We start from the raw sequence: 15,914 nt of genomic DNA on the forward strand, positions 1-15,914 counted from the left end.
TTATTGTATCCCTGAGTAATTCCTGTCCCAGGCTTAGCTGTGATGAAATGAGTTCCTCTCACCTTAGCACCCGGGAGAAGGATGGGGACCTATTTCTTTTCCTCACTTGAGCCAGGATCTGTGGCTGTCCCAGCAAATGTTTGACTTTGGTTGATACTCAGCCTTACCAGGAGGTGGTGGACAATGTTCACTGGTCAGCATCACCATTCCAGGGAGATCTCTTCGGCTGTGCACCATTCTATGCATAGAGTTCGTCAGGGAAGTCCAACCTTGCTGAGGGGCCAGTGAAGGGAGGCAGGGTTTTCTGGGCTGTGATGTGGAGGTCAGCCACACAGTGAGCCAGTGTCCTGTGTGCAGGAGCATGTGTACGTGCATACAATGCAGTGGATGTGATGTTGTGCAGGCCACTATAGGATGACTGGGAAGGGAGGAGCATCACTCATGCACCGAGCAGGTGCAACGTGTCCTCTGCTGGCTTGACGTGGGCGCTCCCCAGTGCCAGACAATGGCAGCAGCCTTGTGCTCCTGCAAGCCCTGATTCAGGAGGAGGCTGGAAGCGTGCTCTCTCTGGCTGAGGATGAAGTTATCTCCCTAGGGGAAGCAGTGAATGGTCAACACCTTAGGGAATGGGGCTATTCACCTGTCAACCCGGCTTGCATTTCTTTCCAGGAGGCCTTATCCTCTTGTAAAGGAAGTGGCAGATCTTCAGGCAGGAGGCAGCAGATTCTGTTAGACTTAGACTGTGGCAGTAGGCAGGGCAGAAGCAGGAGGTCCTGTCCCTCGAACCCACTTCAGCAAGGGTAGAAAGATCAAAGGAGGTGCAGTTGAGGAGCAGGGAATGGTCACCCCAGAAGGTAACCGAATATAATAATAATTGTTGATAATGTCATTCCGGCACTCACTATATGCACAATTCTGTGCTAGGTGCTCTCTAGATGGATTAAATCAATCCATGCAAAGGTCCATGGCATGTATGTGCAGACCCCGTTTTGGAAGTCAGGGCTATATGACTCCAAAGCTCTTTTCTGTCCCCAGAAGACCACCACGTCCAGTCGTCCCCATCCTTCCAGGACCTGCCACTCTGGTGTCCTGGTTCTTAAGGTGGGTGGAAAAGCAGGGACCAGCCTGTCCTGCTTAGGACCTCCAAGGAGGCCAGAGCTGTTTCTCCCGTTTGGAGAGGGAGAGCCCAGCCTTTCTCAATACTTTTTCATTTCCGGGAAAATAGAAGTTAGAAGGTGGCCCCGCCTCGTGTCCCCGAGGCGTTCAAGGTTATCCAGATAGCGGTCCGCGGGCCTCATTTGCAAGGCGCTGCGCGGCGCATGCAGAAGCAGCCGCGGGCCGGCGGGGCGCGCAGATAAGGTCTGGGGGCGCGGGTTTCGGGCTGTACCTGCATTATCGCGGCTTCCTTAAGCTCGGATGAATATGTAAATCTCCCGCCGCCGCCTCCCGGAGCCGCAGCCGCAGCCGTGGGGGCCGCCTCCGCTGTAGCAATTCCGAGGGTAAAATTGATTAATATTTGTTTTCAAAATGACACGCGGTGATGTATGGGCCCTTTTACAACTTAAATTAATACTTTAAAGAGATGAATGGTCTCTACCGAGGGTGTTAAAGTTCAAGCCCAGGGAATTTGCATATTTATATTACAGGCAACTGATAGTAATTGTGGGAACGGCCTGTAATGCTGTTCGTTTGTCATTTTGAGCGGGGTCTGCTTCTGCCGGGGACCTCATTAACTCTGGAGGCCTGAGCCCCTCCGCCCTGCAGGACACGGGCTGGTGGCCAGGGGCCCAGGGCCTGTGGTCAGGGTACAGTCCTGCCTCGTGGGTTCCTGGAGGCTGAGTGCCTTCAGGCCTGGGCACCTGGTTTGGGAGGTGAAGACAGGTGCCTTGAGCCTGCAGACCCCATATTCTGCTCGTCTGTAAATACCTTCCTAATGTAGCCAGAATCCTTTCCTACTATGTGTGATGGTGACCACCATCTGAGCCACCTTCGAGTCACTCAGTTATGGCCGTACTTCCCTCTTACTGAAGTTTCTCCCGGAAGCACATCTTCAGACAAAAGTTTCCACCACGTGATTTCTCCCGGAGGTGGTCTCAGGAAGCAGTGGAAGAGGACAGAGGGAACTCCCACAGAATACGTCACCAACCAGGTGACAGCTGTGGGCAATTGGGGTGCAGTTCTGCTAGGGAGCCTGGGGCAGCACTGTGGGGCACACTTTGGGGTAGTCCCACCTAGAGGTGAAGAAGCTGGGTTTTCAATTCCATTTGCCACTGGCTGAGGGCTATTCCCTGGGGGTGTTAATTCCCAGCACCTCCTGCTGCCTGAGAACCTGCTGCAAAAGCCCGGGTGGAGAGTCTTGGGTGCTGCCACTGCACTGATGGTCTGTGTGGGGTGGCAGGTGGTGAGGAAGGCCAGCATCTCGTAGCCGGCCTCTCCATGGACCCCATCCCCACTTGTCCTCCACTCAATAACCAGTCTGATCCTTTAGAGACAGGAGTCAGGCCAGGTCACTCTTCTGCTCAAAACTCTTCTCTGCCTTCCTTTCTCTGCGGAGTAAAAACCAAATTCCTTGCAATGGCCCCATGTGGTCTGGCCCTGCCTCCCTCACTCACCTCACCTCGCCATGCATCCCTCTCTCCCTCCCCTGCGTCCACAGCAGCCTCCTTGCGGTTCCCTGAACACTGCAGCCATGCTCCTGCCTCAGGGCCTTTGCTTTCCTCTCCTCTTTCTCCAGAACCTGCCCCTGCCTCCCAGTCACTGGGCATGGCTTGGTCCCCACTTCCACTCAATAGTCACTTTCCCAGTGATGCTTCCCTAAGCTCTGCAGTTATGATTCACCCCTTACCACCCACTGGACCCGTGCCCTATACTGCATAGTCTCCTCTTCCCTGCTCACTGTTGAACAGATGATATATTGATGTATCTGGGTTATTGTCTCCCCACTCTGGAATGTGAGCTCTCTGAGGGCAGGGACTTGTCTGTTCACTGCTATGTCCCCAGCATTGAGCACAGTCTCTGGGGTGCCATAGACATTCAGTAAATCTGTGTTGAATGAATAAATGAATGAATGAAGGTGGGCCCAGTAGTGACTGGGTGGTGGCTCCCACCGCCTAGGTGCAATGGCCAGGGTCAGGCCAGGTGAGGAGACCCAGCAGACAGGACTGGCTTCATGTGAGTGTGACCCATGCAGGCACCATGCTTAGTTTAATGTAGCTGTCGTGAAATGTTTAGAGATTGTATTTTTAGAGCAGTTTTAGGTTTCAACCGTATACCCCCACCCTACATATGCACTGCCTCCCCCATTATCAGCAGCTCCACCAGAGGCGTCCACTCTCGTCAATGAACCTACATTGACTTATTGTTATCACCAGACTCCATAGTTTACATGAGGTTCACTCAGGGTGTTATATATTATATGAGTTTGGACAAATCTATAATGACACATATTCATCATTGTAACATACAGAAGCATTTCATTGCCCTGAAAATCCTCTGTGTTCTGCGTAATCATCCCTCCCTACCCCAACTCCTGACACCCACTGACCTCTTTACTGTCTCCATGGTTTTGCCTTTTCCAGAATGTCGGAGAGTTGAAATCATACCATATGGAGCCTTTTCAGATTGGCTTCTCTCAGTTAGTCATATGCATCTAAGGTTTCTCCATGTTGTTTTATGGCTTAGGAAGTAATTTCTTTTTAGTGCTGAGTAATATTCTGTTGTCTGGATGTACCATGGTTTATGTATCCATTCACTACTGGTGGACACCTGGATTGCTTCCAAGTTTTGGCAATTATGAATAAAGCTGGTATAAACATCTGTGTGCAGGTTTTGAGACAGACACGTTTTCAACTTTTTTTGGTAAATACCAAGGAGTACAATTGATTGTTGTGGGGTAAGAGTATGCTTCGTTTTCTAAGAAACTGCCCGACTGTCTCCCATACTGCCTGGACATTTTGCATTCCCAACAGCAATAAAGGATTGCTACATCCTCACCAGCCTTTGGTGCTATCACTGTTCTGGATTTTGGCCATTCTAAAAGGCACATAGTGGTGTCTCATAGCTTTAATTTGCATTTCCCTGATGACATATGACGTGGAGTATCTTTTCATAGGCTAGTTACCATCTGTATATCTTTGGTGAGGTGTCTGTTAGTCTTTGGGTAATTTTGTAATTGAATTGTTCATTTCTTGTTTTTGAGTTTTAAGAGTCCTTTCCATATTTTGGATGCTAGTCATTTATCAGGCACACCTTTTTCAAGCATTTTCTCCCAGTCAGTGGCTTGCCTTCTTATTCTCTTGACAGTTGTCTTGAAATTTTTAACAATCTTAGAATAAAGGACTTCGTTTTTTCATTTTGCACTAGGCCTCACAAATTATTAGCCAGTCTGGCTTGCAGGGTTATTAGAGAGTAATTCCTTCTACAACTGTGCTAAGCATTGGGTCTGGGAAGAAACTTTGCAAGGAATTGCTAGCTAGGGCTGCCACTAGTGATAGTAATTTCCTTCTTAGAGCAGTCTGCTCACATTTGGAGTTATCTGTTACCTGCTGACTTTACTTTTACCAGTAAAAGTAAAGTTGCTTTATTTCTCATGTGCATGTACCTCCCAAAAGCCTAGGTGGGCAGATTCATGGACACACACATTTTTTTGGGGTAGATTTTGCAAAATTTAATGGCAAAATTGGCTCCAGTTCTGGACCCTGCTCTCCCTCCAGAGCAGTGTGACTTCACAACTCTTCTCATCAAGGAGTGGAATCTGTTTATTTTTCCACCACTTGACCTGAGTTGTTTTGGCCAGCAGAATACATTAGAAGTGACATGTGCCAGTCTCCAGCTCTATCCTTCTTGAACTTTGTCTTCATCATGAGAACAAGCCTGAGCTAGCTTGCTAGAGGATGAGAGACCCTGTGGAGCAGAGAGGAGTCAGCAAAGCCGTCCTAGGCAGAGAGATCAGTAAAGCCATCAGCGCTACTACAGCTGACCACAGATGCCTTATGGAGTCCTATTGTGCCTGGCTCAGATTAAAGAACTGCTCGTTTGACCTGTAGTCTTGTGTAAAATAATAAATAGTTGTTAGATAAGCCACTGAATTGGGGCCAGTTTGCTATAAATCATTATTGTGGCAATAGATAATTGGTGCGCGGCTCCTACTTGGCTAGACAGTTTTTTGCACATGGGCCCATAGCCACATATTTGCATACCTATACTGAGCCATCTCAGACCCCCGATGGATTGTGTGGATAGAGGAGGGGGCCAGAGGAGTGGAGGGAGACAAGGTCGTACCACCACGCTTGGTGGTGGAAAAATCAAGTCTAAGGGGAAGAAACACGAAATACCTGTGGGTCTGTGTGCTGTTGGCCTCTGCCTTGCTTGCCTTGGGGGTCCTCTAGATGTGGGGAGAAGGAGAGGTTGCTTCCTTCCTGAGGGGCTGGGAATCAACTCACCTTGAGGAAGGTGTAGTGTCACTGCACACATGGGGCTATGTGTTGTTGAGGTGGGGCTCCAATCTCTCCCTGTAAGATTCAAGGAGGGGAAAGGCAGCCCCAGGTTTGAAAAATACGGTGGGGAGTGCGAGGAAAAGACACGGCTCTGTTCCCAGAGCAATTTCAGGGGAGCAGGAGTCGGTGGCAAGTGACAAGGTCTGAGTTGGTGGTCATATCACTGAGAATCCTCTATGGCTGAATTGTAAAGATGAGCCAATTTTCAAGGGAGGCCAGAAGATAAGGACTGCCCAGCCCATGTTACCAGCTGGGTGGTGGACACAACACTGACACACACACACACACACACACACACACACACACACACACACAGGCAGGACAGAAGGCAGATGGCACTTTTGATTAAAAATACCTTTTTTGGGGAAAAATGTCAAGTCTATCTAAAGTTGCAAGGATAGTACAATACACGCCCATCTATGAGCACCTAGATTCACCAATTGTTAGCATTTTGCCACATCCACGTTTCTTTCTGTCTCCTTATAATGCCTTTGAGAGGAAGTACAAATATGACCCTTCACACCTACACACTTCAGAGGATATCTGAGGACAGTACTGTCTTTAGGTATCACAGGATAACGATCAAACTTAGGAAAGTCAGCACTGACTTTACTGTTATTTAATGTGGTGTCCATATTCAAATTTTGTCAGTTATCTCAGTAAAAACCTTTAAGGCATTTTCCTCCCAAATATAGACATATATTTGAGACAGGGTCTCACTCTCTTTTCTAGGCTGGAGTGCAGTGGTGTGATCATAACTCACCACAGCCTTGAACTCTTGGGCTCAAACGATCCTCCTGCCTTAGCTTCCTGAGGAGCTGGCAGGCACCATCATGACCCACTAATTAAAAAAATTTTTTAATAGACAGGGTCTCACTATATTGACTAGGCTGGATCCCCACCTCCCCCCTGCCCCCTGATATAACATGCAGCTGAGAACCAAGAGTGGCATTGACACCCTTTACACCTGGGACAGCGCCTAAGCTCCTATGTCCTGCCCTCCCCCTTGTCACTTACAACACTGGAATTGCTAGTGGTTTAGGGCAGATGCTTTGTAGCCTGCTCCTCCATCTGGACCTGTCTGATAGGTTCCTTGTGATTATATTCAGGGAATGCACTGTTGGCAGAATGCTGGATGCATCTTGTGTGAGATCATCCTTTAAGATGGCAGAGGTGTGTGTCTTGGCCATGGTGACGCTGTGTGACCTCCAGCTTGAATGTACCTTTCCAGATCAATTTCCTGCCCCGAGGCCAAGAGGTCTTCTTCTCCTGAATCCATCTGATAGAGTGACATGGGTCTGGAACTTGGGTCCTGGGATCAAATGCCAGCTGCAATACTTACTCTGTGATCTTGGGTACAATACATAATGTTGAGTACAGTTGACCTCCCTTTGCTTAACTGTATGATGGGGATAATAGTCCCTGCCTCTGATTGCAATATTGGGGTTCAGGGGTTCAGGGTGCCCTCAGCTCCCCTGAGAGGACGTTTCTCCAGGTTCTTGGTCTCCTGCCCTCTCAAGAACGAGAGAGAGGACCATGTGCAGTGCACAGTAAATGTGGGACTCAAAAGTGTTTGTAAAAAGTGATTTATTTAGGTTGAGCGACAAACAGGAGGAGAGAGAAATAAACAGCTAACTCTCACACTGTGAGAGTGAGAGAAACCAGAAAGATGGAATCCAGGAGAGGAAAGCAGCTTTCACACTGAGTGGAAGGGAATAGAGAGAGATGGAGTTCAGGAGGGGAAGACAGGCTTCTACAAGCGAGTGTGGAAGGGGACTCCAGAGGGGAAATCCAGGAGAGAGAAAGATGGCTTCCACAAAGGGAGTGTTTGTGAAAGGGGAGCCAAACATGGAGTCCAAAGGGGTGTGGAAGAAGAGGACTTTTAACCTGGGAGGAACCCCCACCTTCTCAAAGACACCGGGCCAATGAAAGGAGTTCCCTAGAACTTCCACTGAGTGACTCTTAGTTTCTTCCCATGCCAGTGAAATTCAAACATAAACCATTAAATCTCTGAATGGAGAGAGATGGGAGGGGAGCATGGTGCTGGGAAATTCTTGCCCTTAAAACTAACCCCCCATTGTGGACCGGGAAAGAGAACACATTCTACCTCACTATGGTAGAATTGCACTTCCTACTCGCCTCGAAGCTAGGGGAATGATACCACCCCTGGACAATGAATTATTGGCAGAAATTATGGATGTCACTTCCTAGACCAGATTATTTAACTGCAGGTATGAGATAACCCTTGAGTTCTCTTTCTTTGTGGCACGGTGACCATCAGCTTTTGAGATGGTGGCTACTTCACTTGCCCTGATCTTTCAGTAACTATAATAGACGGCATTTCCTCCCATCCTTCCAGTGCTAACCTGCCATGAATAGTAGTGTAAGCAAGAAATAAAACCTGGCTGTTTTAAGCCACAGAAATTGTAGGCTTGTTACTGGAGCAAAACCTGGTTTATCCTGCCTCATGCAGCGCTACAGGAGTGTTGGACACTGTCACCATCACTGTCATTCTTTACACTATCCTTCCTATTTTCTGTGTCCATCTTGCTTAAGGCTTTTCTACCATGTTGTGATGATCTGTTCAGGTTCGACCTCCTCTTCCCATTCTTTACTGTGAGCTCCTTACGCACAGGATCCATGTCTTTTTGTCTCTCTGTTTTTATTTTTTTAAGATGGAGTCTTGCTCTGTTGCCCAGGCTGAAGTGCAGCGGCACAATCTCAGCTTACTACAACCTCTGCCTCTCAGGTTCAAGGGACTCTCCTGCCTCAGCCTCTCAAGTAGCTGGGACTACAGGTATGCACCACCACACCCGGGTAATTTTTTTTTTTTAGTAAAGATGGGGTTTCACTATGTTGGCCAGGCTGGTCTCAAACTCCTGACCTTGTGATCTTTCTGCCTCAGCCTCCCAAAGTGCTGGGATTATAGGCCTGAGCCACAGCACCCGGCCTCTCTTTCCTTTTAAATTGGAGATGGGGTCTTTTTCTGTCACCCGGGCTGGAGGGTAGTGGTGTGATTGCTCACTGCAACCTTGAATTGCTGGGCTTAAGTGATCCTTCCACCTCAGCCTCCTGAGCAGCTGGGACTATAGGTGTGCACCATTATGCCTGGATGTTTTATTGTTATTATTATTTTATTTTTTAGAGACAGGATCTCACTATGCTTCCCAGGCTTGTCTTGAACCCTTGGGCTCAAGCGATCCTTCTGCCTTGGCCTTTTGAAGGCCGAGACAGAAGATGAGATTACAGGCACGGAATCCCCTGCTGGGATTACAGGCGTGAGCAACCATATTCAGCCTCTTTTTGTCTCTGGAATCCTAAAACCCAGCATAGGGCCAGTCACAGACTTGATGCTCCGTGCTCAGTGAGTGATTGTTTAAATGCCACTGGAGAAATCTGAGTTATAACGATCCTTAAATGGCTTGGCTTTGATTTCAGGGTTTTTAATTGTGCAAACAATATTGTAGCAACAGCCATAAAAATAAAAGGCAAAAAAAAAAAAGTCATTTGCAATTCCTCTAAAATTAAGGCCGTGTCCTGTGCTTTCGCGTCTGTCTTCCTGAATGCATGGTTTTGTGGTTGCGTTTTCAGCCAGACAACATTTTGCATCCTGTTTTCTTCTCCACTTCAGACACTATCAGGGCCAGGCTTGATGGTTCATGCCTGTAAGCCCAGCACCTTGGGAGGCTTAGGTGGGGGGATCACTTGAGTCTAAGTTCAAGATCAGTCTGGGCAGCATAGTAAGACCCCATCTCTAAAAATAATTCTTTCAAGAGGACACATTTCTTTCAAATACATAAGACCTTTATTTTAGAGGCTGCATAGATTCCATGGGGTAGATGCACCCCTCATGGCTTAGAGGGGCTCTGAGTTTTTGGACATTTGAATGTTTTCCAATTCTTTTCTTCGTCATCCAACACTGCTGTGATTATCTGTTCATCAGGCATCTCCACTGACCCCATACCTCTTCAGGAAGGATGGATCTCAATACACTCTCAGACTCCCGGTTTTAATACAGTGCTCTAGTGTAGCATGTCTACTTCCCCCATCTCCCATGCACAAGGAGAAAAATATTAGGGAGTCATCTAAGTGCCTGCTTGCATCACTAAAAGGTTTAATCGTGTTATTAAAATAAGTTCTGCCACTTTTAAACCTTGCCTAGACGTTTTCCTCCTGATTTGATGAGTCATCTGCTCATCTTTGGAGCCCTTTCTGAAACAGTCCCATGATTTGCTTTTCCTTGTTTCCATTTCGAGACATGTAGATCCAATATTGCTCAACCCCAGGTTAACATAGGCTGTATCTTTTAATTTATCCCATTGTTTGCCTTCTCTTTTTTTTGACATGTAAATTTTAAAAAATTGTACTTTAAGTTTTGGGGTACATGTGCAGATCTGGCAGGATTGTTGCGTAGGTACACACATGCAAAGGTGGGTTGCTGTCTCTATCCCCTCATCACCTACATCAGGCATTTCTCCCAGTGTTATCCTTCCCCAAACTTCCTGCTCCCCCACTGTCCCTCCCTTAGCCCCCACCCCCTGACATACCCCAGTGTGTGATGTTCCCTTCCCTGTGTCCATGTGTTCTCATTGTTCAGCACCCGCCTATGAGTGAGAACATGCAATGTTTGGTTTTCCGTTCTTGTCTCAGTTTGCTGAGAATGATGGTTTCCAGGTTCATCCATGTCCTTACAAAGGACACGAGCTCATCATGTTTTATGGCTGCATATTATTCCATGGTGTATATGTGCCACATTTTCCTTGTCTAGTTTATCACTGATGGGCATTTGGCTTGGTAGGTCTTTGCTATTGTAAACAGTGCCACAATGAGCATACATGTGCGTATGTCTTTATAATAGAACGATTTATAATCCTTTGGGTACATACCCCGCCATTGTTTCCTTTTTAAACTGCTTCTCTCTGTATTCTTTTTTTTTTTTTTTGTATTCTCTTTGTTCTCACCAGCAGCATTAGCAGTTGGCATTTTTTCTTGGCACTTTTTGTCATGGAGAAACAAGCTTTCAACTTTTCATGAGAATAGTCCTGTATGGGTAAGTGAGTATTGAACAACCAAGACAGGTGGAGTTCTGGGGATGGTGGGAGGTCCACTCTGCTCCCTCCTAACTGAGTGGTGCAGGAGGCTTCTTTGTACCTCAGTAAAAAGGCAAATTGGCCACTCCATTGATTGCTCCACTAGGAGGTGGTGTTTGGTGCTTCCCTGGAAGTTCAGAGCAGAGCATGCGTTTCGGGGAAAGGTCAAGGCTCCTTACAATGGCCCCTGCACAACTGTGAGTGCTGTAATCTTAGGGCCCACATCTGTCCTGCTGGGTGTTGCCAGGACCCAGCTCAGGGCCTGGCCTAGAGCAGATGCCCAGTGATTGATAGTTGGGTGAATCACTGACTGATAGGAGAAGGCTTCTAGAAAGAGCGAGCATCTACACTGGGTCTTATCAGGTGGAGTCTATGGAAGGGAGTGGGGAGGGAGGATGAAGAGAGAAAGGGATTTCAGCAGGGCCTTGTTCAGCTCACAGCACAGATGGTGTGTGTGCGTGTGTGAGCATGTGTGTGTGCAGGCACATGAGTGTGCATGCCTTCACCTCAGTTCCACTTGGGTTGGGTAGAGAAGTCATTCATTAATTCATTCAACAAATATATTTAACCCAACAAATGTTGGGAAAACCAACATTATCTCCTCTCAGTTCTCACCATGTTAATGTTCTATGCCAGGGCACAGTTATCACAGGGCCTTCCTTGACAGTAAGAAGGGTCAGGCATTGCCAAATCCAAGGTCATGAATATTTACCCTTATATTTTCTTCTTAGAGTTTTATAGTTTTAGGTCTTACATTGAGGTCTTTGATCCATTTTAAGTTAAAAAAAATTTTTTTTTTGAGATGGAGTCTCACTCTGTCACCCAGACTGGAATGCAGTGGCGCTATCTTGGCTCACTGCAAACTCCGCCTGCCAGGTTCCAGCAATTCTCCTGCCTCAGCCTCCCAAGTAGCTGGGGTTACAGGTGCCTGTCACCACACCCAGCTGATTTTTTTGTATATTTAGTAGAGACAGGGTTTCACCACATTAGGCAGGCTGGTCTTGAACTCCTGACCTCTCAGGTGATCTGCCTGCCTTGGCCTCCCAAAATGCTGGGATTACAGGTGTGAGCCACCGTGCCCAGCCTAAATTTTTATACATAGTGTGAGGTAAGTGTTCGACTTTCCTCTTTTGTATGTGGATATCCAGTTGTTCCAGCACCATTTGTGGAAAAGACTCTTCTTTCTCCATTGGATGGTATTGGCACCCTCATTATAAATCAGTCAATCATAGATGTATAAGTTTACTTCTAGATTCTCATTTTTCTTCCATTGGTCTATATGTCTGTCCTTTTACCAGGACCACACTGTCTCTATTACTGTTACTTGTAATGAAGTTTTGAAATCAAGAAGTGTGAATGTACCTTCTTTCTTCTTTTTCAAGATTGTTTCAGCTATCTGTGGTTCTTTGAAATTCTATGTGAAGTTTAGAATCCCCTTGTCAATTTCTATAAAGAAGCTATCTGGGATTCTGAAGAGGATTGTGTTGAATCTGTAGATCGATCATCATCTAAATAATGTTAAGTCTTCTGATCCATGAACATGGGATGTCTTCTCAATTATTTAGTTCTTCTTTAATTTTTTTCAACGTTTTGTAGTTTTCAGGTACAAATCTTATACTTCTTTAGTTCAATTTATTCCTAAGCAATTTTTTCTTTTTGGTGCTGTTAATACAATTGTTTTCAAAATGTCATTTATTAGATTTTTCTTTACAAGTGCAATACAAATTGATTTTTATGTATTGATCTTATGTCCTGCAACTTGCTGAATTCATTCATTTTAATAGCTGTTAGTAGCTTTTTAGTGAATTCCTTAGGATTTTCTTTGTACAAGATCATGTCTTCTGTGCATAGAGATAGCTTTATTTTTCATTTCCATTCTGAATGTTTTCTATTTCTTTCATATCTAATTGCCCTGACTAAAAACTCCAGTACAATGTTGAAAACAGAACCTTGTCTGGTTCCCAGTCTTAGGGGAAAGCATGCTGTCTTTCACCATTAAGTATGACATTAGCTGTGGATTTTTGGGTAGATGCTCTGTAACAGCTTGAGGGAGTTTCCTTCCATTCCTAGTCTCTTGAGTGTTTTTATCATGAAAGAACATTGGATTTTGTTAAATGGATTTTCTTTGTTATTTGAGAGTATCTTGTAATTTTTGTTTTTTATTCTATTATATGATATACTATGTTAACTGATTTTCACATACTGAAAATCAACTTAGTATTCCTGAATAAATCCCATTTGATCATGATATATAATTTTTCTTACATGTTGCTGTATTTGGTTTGCTAATATTTTTGTTGGAGCTTTTTACATGTGTATTTGTAAGAGATATTGGTCTGTATCTTTTTTTCTTGTGGTGTTCCATCTGCCTGTAACCTTCCTAGAATTTCCCCCAGAGTTCAGATCAACCATCTGGGTTCCCATGTGCTACAATGGCCTGGGCCAAATTACCAGCTGCTCCCACTGGGAAGGGCACCAAAGCATCTGTGCAAACATCCACCTGTGTCTGGGGAGGCAGGATTGGCTGGCACTGACTGACTATTGGGTCTTTTTACATGTATTCTCTCATTTGACCCTTTCAGCAATTTGTGAATGTAGTCATGTATGCCCATGGTACAGATGGGGACACTGTACATGATAGATCCATGGACTGCCCCGAGAACAAACGCTTTGATGATATCTCACTATACAACAAATGTGTAGTTAGCTTTATCTCAGCTTATTGTTATTTCAGAGAATAATGTAACAAACATCCCTACTTGCGCCATTCAGCCATTAACATTTGTTGAATTTGCTTTCGGTATTTTTTTCTTCAAGAAAATAAGGTATTATGAATACAGCTAAAGGTCATTTAACTACTCTCCTGCTTCAATTCTCTAGATACCATGATTCTTACCATTTTGGTGGTTATCCTTCTAGACAGCCCATTTTTATACTTTTATATATGTAAATATATATTAAAAATAGCAGACATTATTTTTTGCATTTATGTTGTTCATAATTTTTATTTCACACACACAAATATTTACATATCTTTATGAATTTGGAGTTTTTAGGTGGTTGTTTCTTTTACAAAAATGGATCATTTTGTACAGACTTTTCTGCTTTTTGCTTTTCTTACTCATCAGCATATTGAGGAAATTCCCTTCTGTTAGGCATAGCTCTCACACATTCTTTTCAGTGTCTGTGTAACACGAATATTATTCATCCATTTGCCCTTTGATAGGCATCTCTTAATCTGGTGAACAACCGTGTGACAAGCGCATATCTATTCCCAGGTACCACGGTTTTTATTTTTATAAGATACATTTCCAGGAGAGAGAGTTTCAAGTCAAAGGATATATGTATTTTTGCATTATAATGGCTGTTGCTGGAATGCATTCCAAAATACTTCCCAATTACCCTGGATTTGAACAAGAGTATTCATTTTCCTGTGTCTCCTTGGCAGTAGATGTTACTTAATATTTTTGGCAGGCTGCCAGATGAAAAATGATATTTCACTGTTATTTCAATTTGTATAGCCCTGAATTTCAACATCTTTTCCTATGTTTTTGATCTTTTGAATTTGCTTTCCTGTGATTTGCTAATTCATGTCCTTATCTCAATTTAAAATTAAAAAAATTTCTGTATTTGTAACAGTTTATTAATATATTATAAATATTAACCTTTTTTCTTAGTGTTGCACAAGTTTTTTGACTCTTCCATGGTCTAAATTGATATACTGATACTGTATAAAAGTTTTAATTTTTATATTATAATTTTTTTGATGATAGAAAAATTATTTTTCTTCTCAGCTTTGGGGTTTTTCTAAGAAAATCACCCATATTTATTCTTGGAGTTTTTGAAAAGACCAATGGAGTAGTATACTGCTGGGTTTGTTATGTAAAATCATAGTGATCGACTTTGGTGTGTAAGGGCCAATTTAATGATAATGATGATTCACTCAGTAAATATTCATGCTTTACTATTAATGAGGTTCCTTAGATAAGCGCAATATATGTGTTATTTTATTGATTTCTCATAACACTCTATGAGGTGGATGCCATTATTACTTATTTTCAATTTATAAATAGGAAAACCAAGGTACAGAGAGGTTAAGGAACATTCTCAAGATTGCAAAGCCATAAGTGGCAGAGCTGCCTTTTGAATCCTCACTCCTTCACTGTAGAACCCATACTCATAATCACTGGGTGTTTAGTTAAATAGGAAGATGGGGGTCTGCACAGCCTAAGAAACAGGATCTGACAGAAGAAAACCAGGCTGTTGATGGGGACAGAAACTTAAAGGGTGGTTGGTGTGGACTCAGCAGAAAGGGCTGAGCTTACAAGGGATGAAAGCTCTGCCTAGAATGGGGATCCTGCCAACCCCAGATTGACATCTACCCCATGTTATGTCCAGCTCCTGATTTTATGGTCCCAGAGGCAGGGCTGGTGTTAGGAGCACTCCATGTGCCATATTGCCAGCTTGATCAATATCATTGCCTTGGCTAGCTGGCAGCCCATACTCTACCAACCTGTGATGATTAACTCTATGTGTCAACTTGACTGGGCTACAGGATACCCAGATATTCGGTCAAACATTATTGTGGCTACTTCTGTGAAGGTGTTTCTTGATGAGATTAACATTTAAATTGGTAGACTGAGTACAGCCAACTGCCCTCTATAAATGTAGATGGGCCTCATCCAATCAGCTGAAGACTTGAATGGAAGTAAAGGCTGATCCTCTGCCAAGTAAGGAGGAATTGTCCAGCAGATTGCCTAAGGGCTTCATCTGCACTGTTGGCTGCACCTGCCAGCCTGCACTTCAGATTTGGATTTACCAGTCTCCATAATTGTATGAGACAATTCTTTATAATAAATTACTTTATCTACACACACACACACACACACACACACACACACACTCCTTTCTTTCTTTCTTTCTTTCTTTCTTTCTTTCTTTCTTTCTTTTTTCTTTCTTTCTTTCTTCCTTTCTTTCTTTCTTTCCTTCTTTCTTTCTTCTTTCTTGCTTGTTTCTTTCTCTGTAGAGCCCTAACTAATACACTGCTGAACTGAAGATATTTGCTATGTTCCTTGGGTGGTGTGCATGGAACAGGCTCTACAGTTCTAATGGGAAAAATCTGTAAGTTTCCTTTGTGCTGGGTAGTGGCTACTAGTTTATAAAGGCAAAGACTTTCTTTTGGCAGCAGCATAAGAGACTTGGACTATACTTTGTGAAAGACTTCTAGGAAGTGAAAAGTACTATGGCATATTCAAAGTGAAGAGTAAAGGAATTCTGTTTGTTTGTGGATGAGGGCGTCAGGGCAAGAGGACAGAGGGATGAGTGAAAT

General features: G+C 44.3%; 1 long non-coding RNA gene across 2 annotated transcripts in view; it reads left to right on the plus strand.

Moving 5' to 3' along the window:
* The first annotated feature begins 1,256 nt into the window (after positions 1-1,256).
* The window catches only part of LOC144580508 (uncharacterized), a 69,553-nt gene continuing 54,895 nt past the window's right edge, over positions 1,257-15,914 (plus strand). For both annotated transcript variants that reach the window (XR_013530068.1, XR_013530069.1), the window contains exon 1: positions 1,257-1,499. This is a non-coding gene — a long non-coding RNA (uncharacterized LOC144580508). The remainder of the gene's footprint in view (positions 1,500-15,914) is intronic.

This window comes from Callithrix jacchus, chromosome 20 (assembly GCF_049354715.1).
Source record: "Callithrix jacchus isolate 240 chromosome 20, calJac240_pri, whole genome shotgun sequence".
Classification (NCBI taxonomy): domain Eukaryota; kingdom Metazoa; phylum Chordata; class Mammalia; order Primates; family Cebidae; genus Callithrix; species Callithrix jacchus.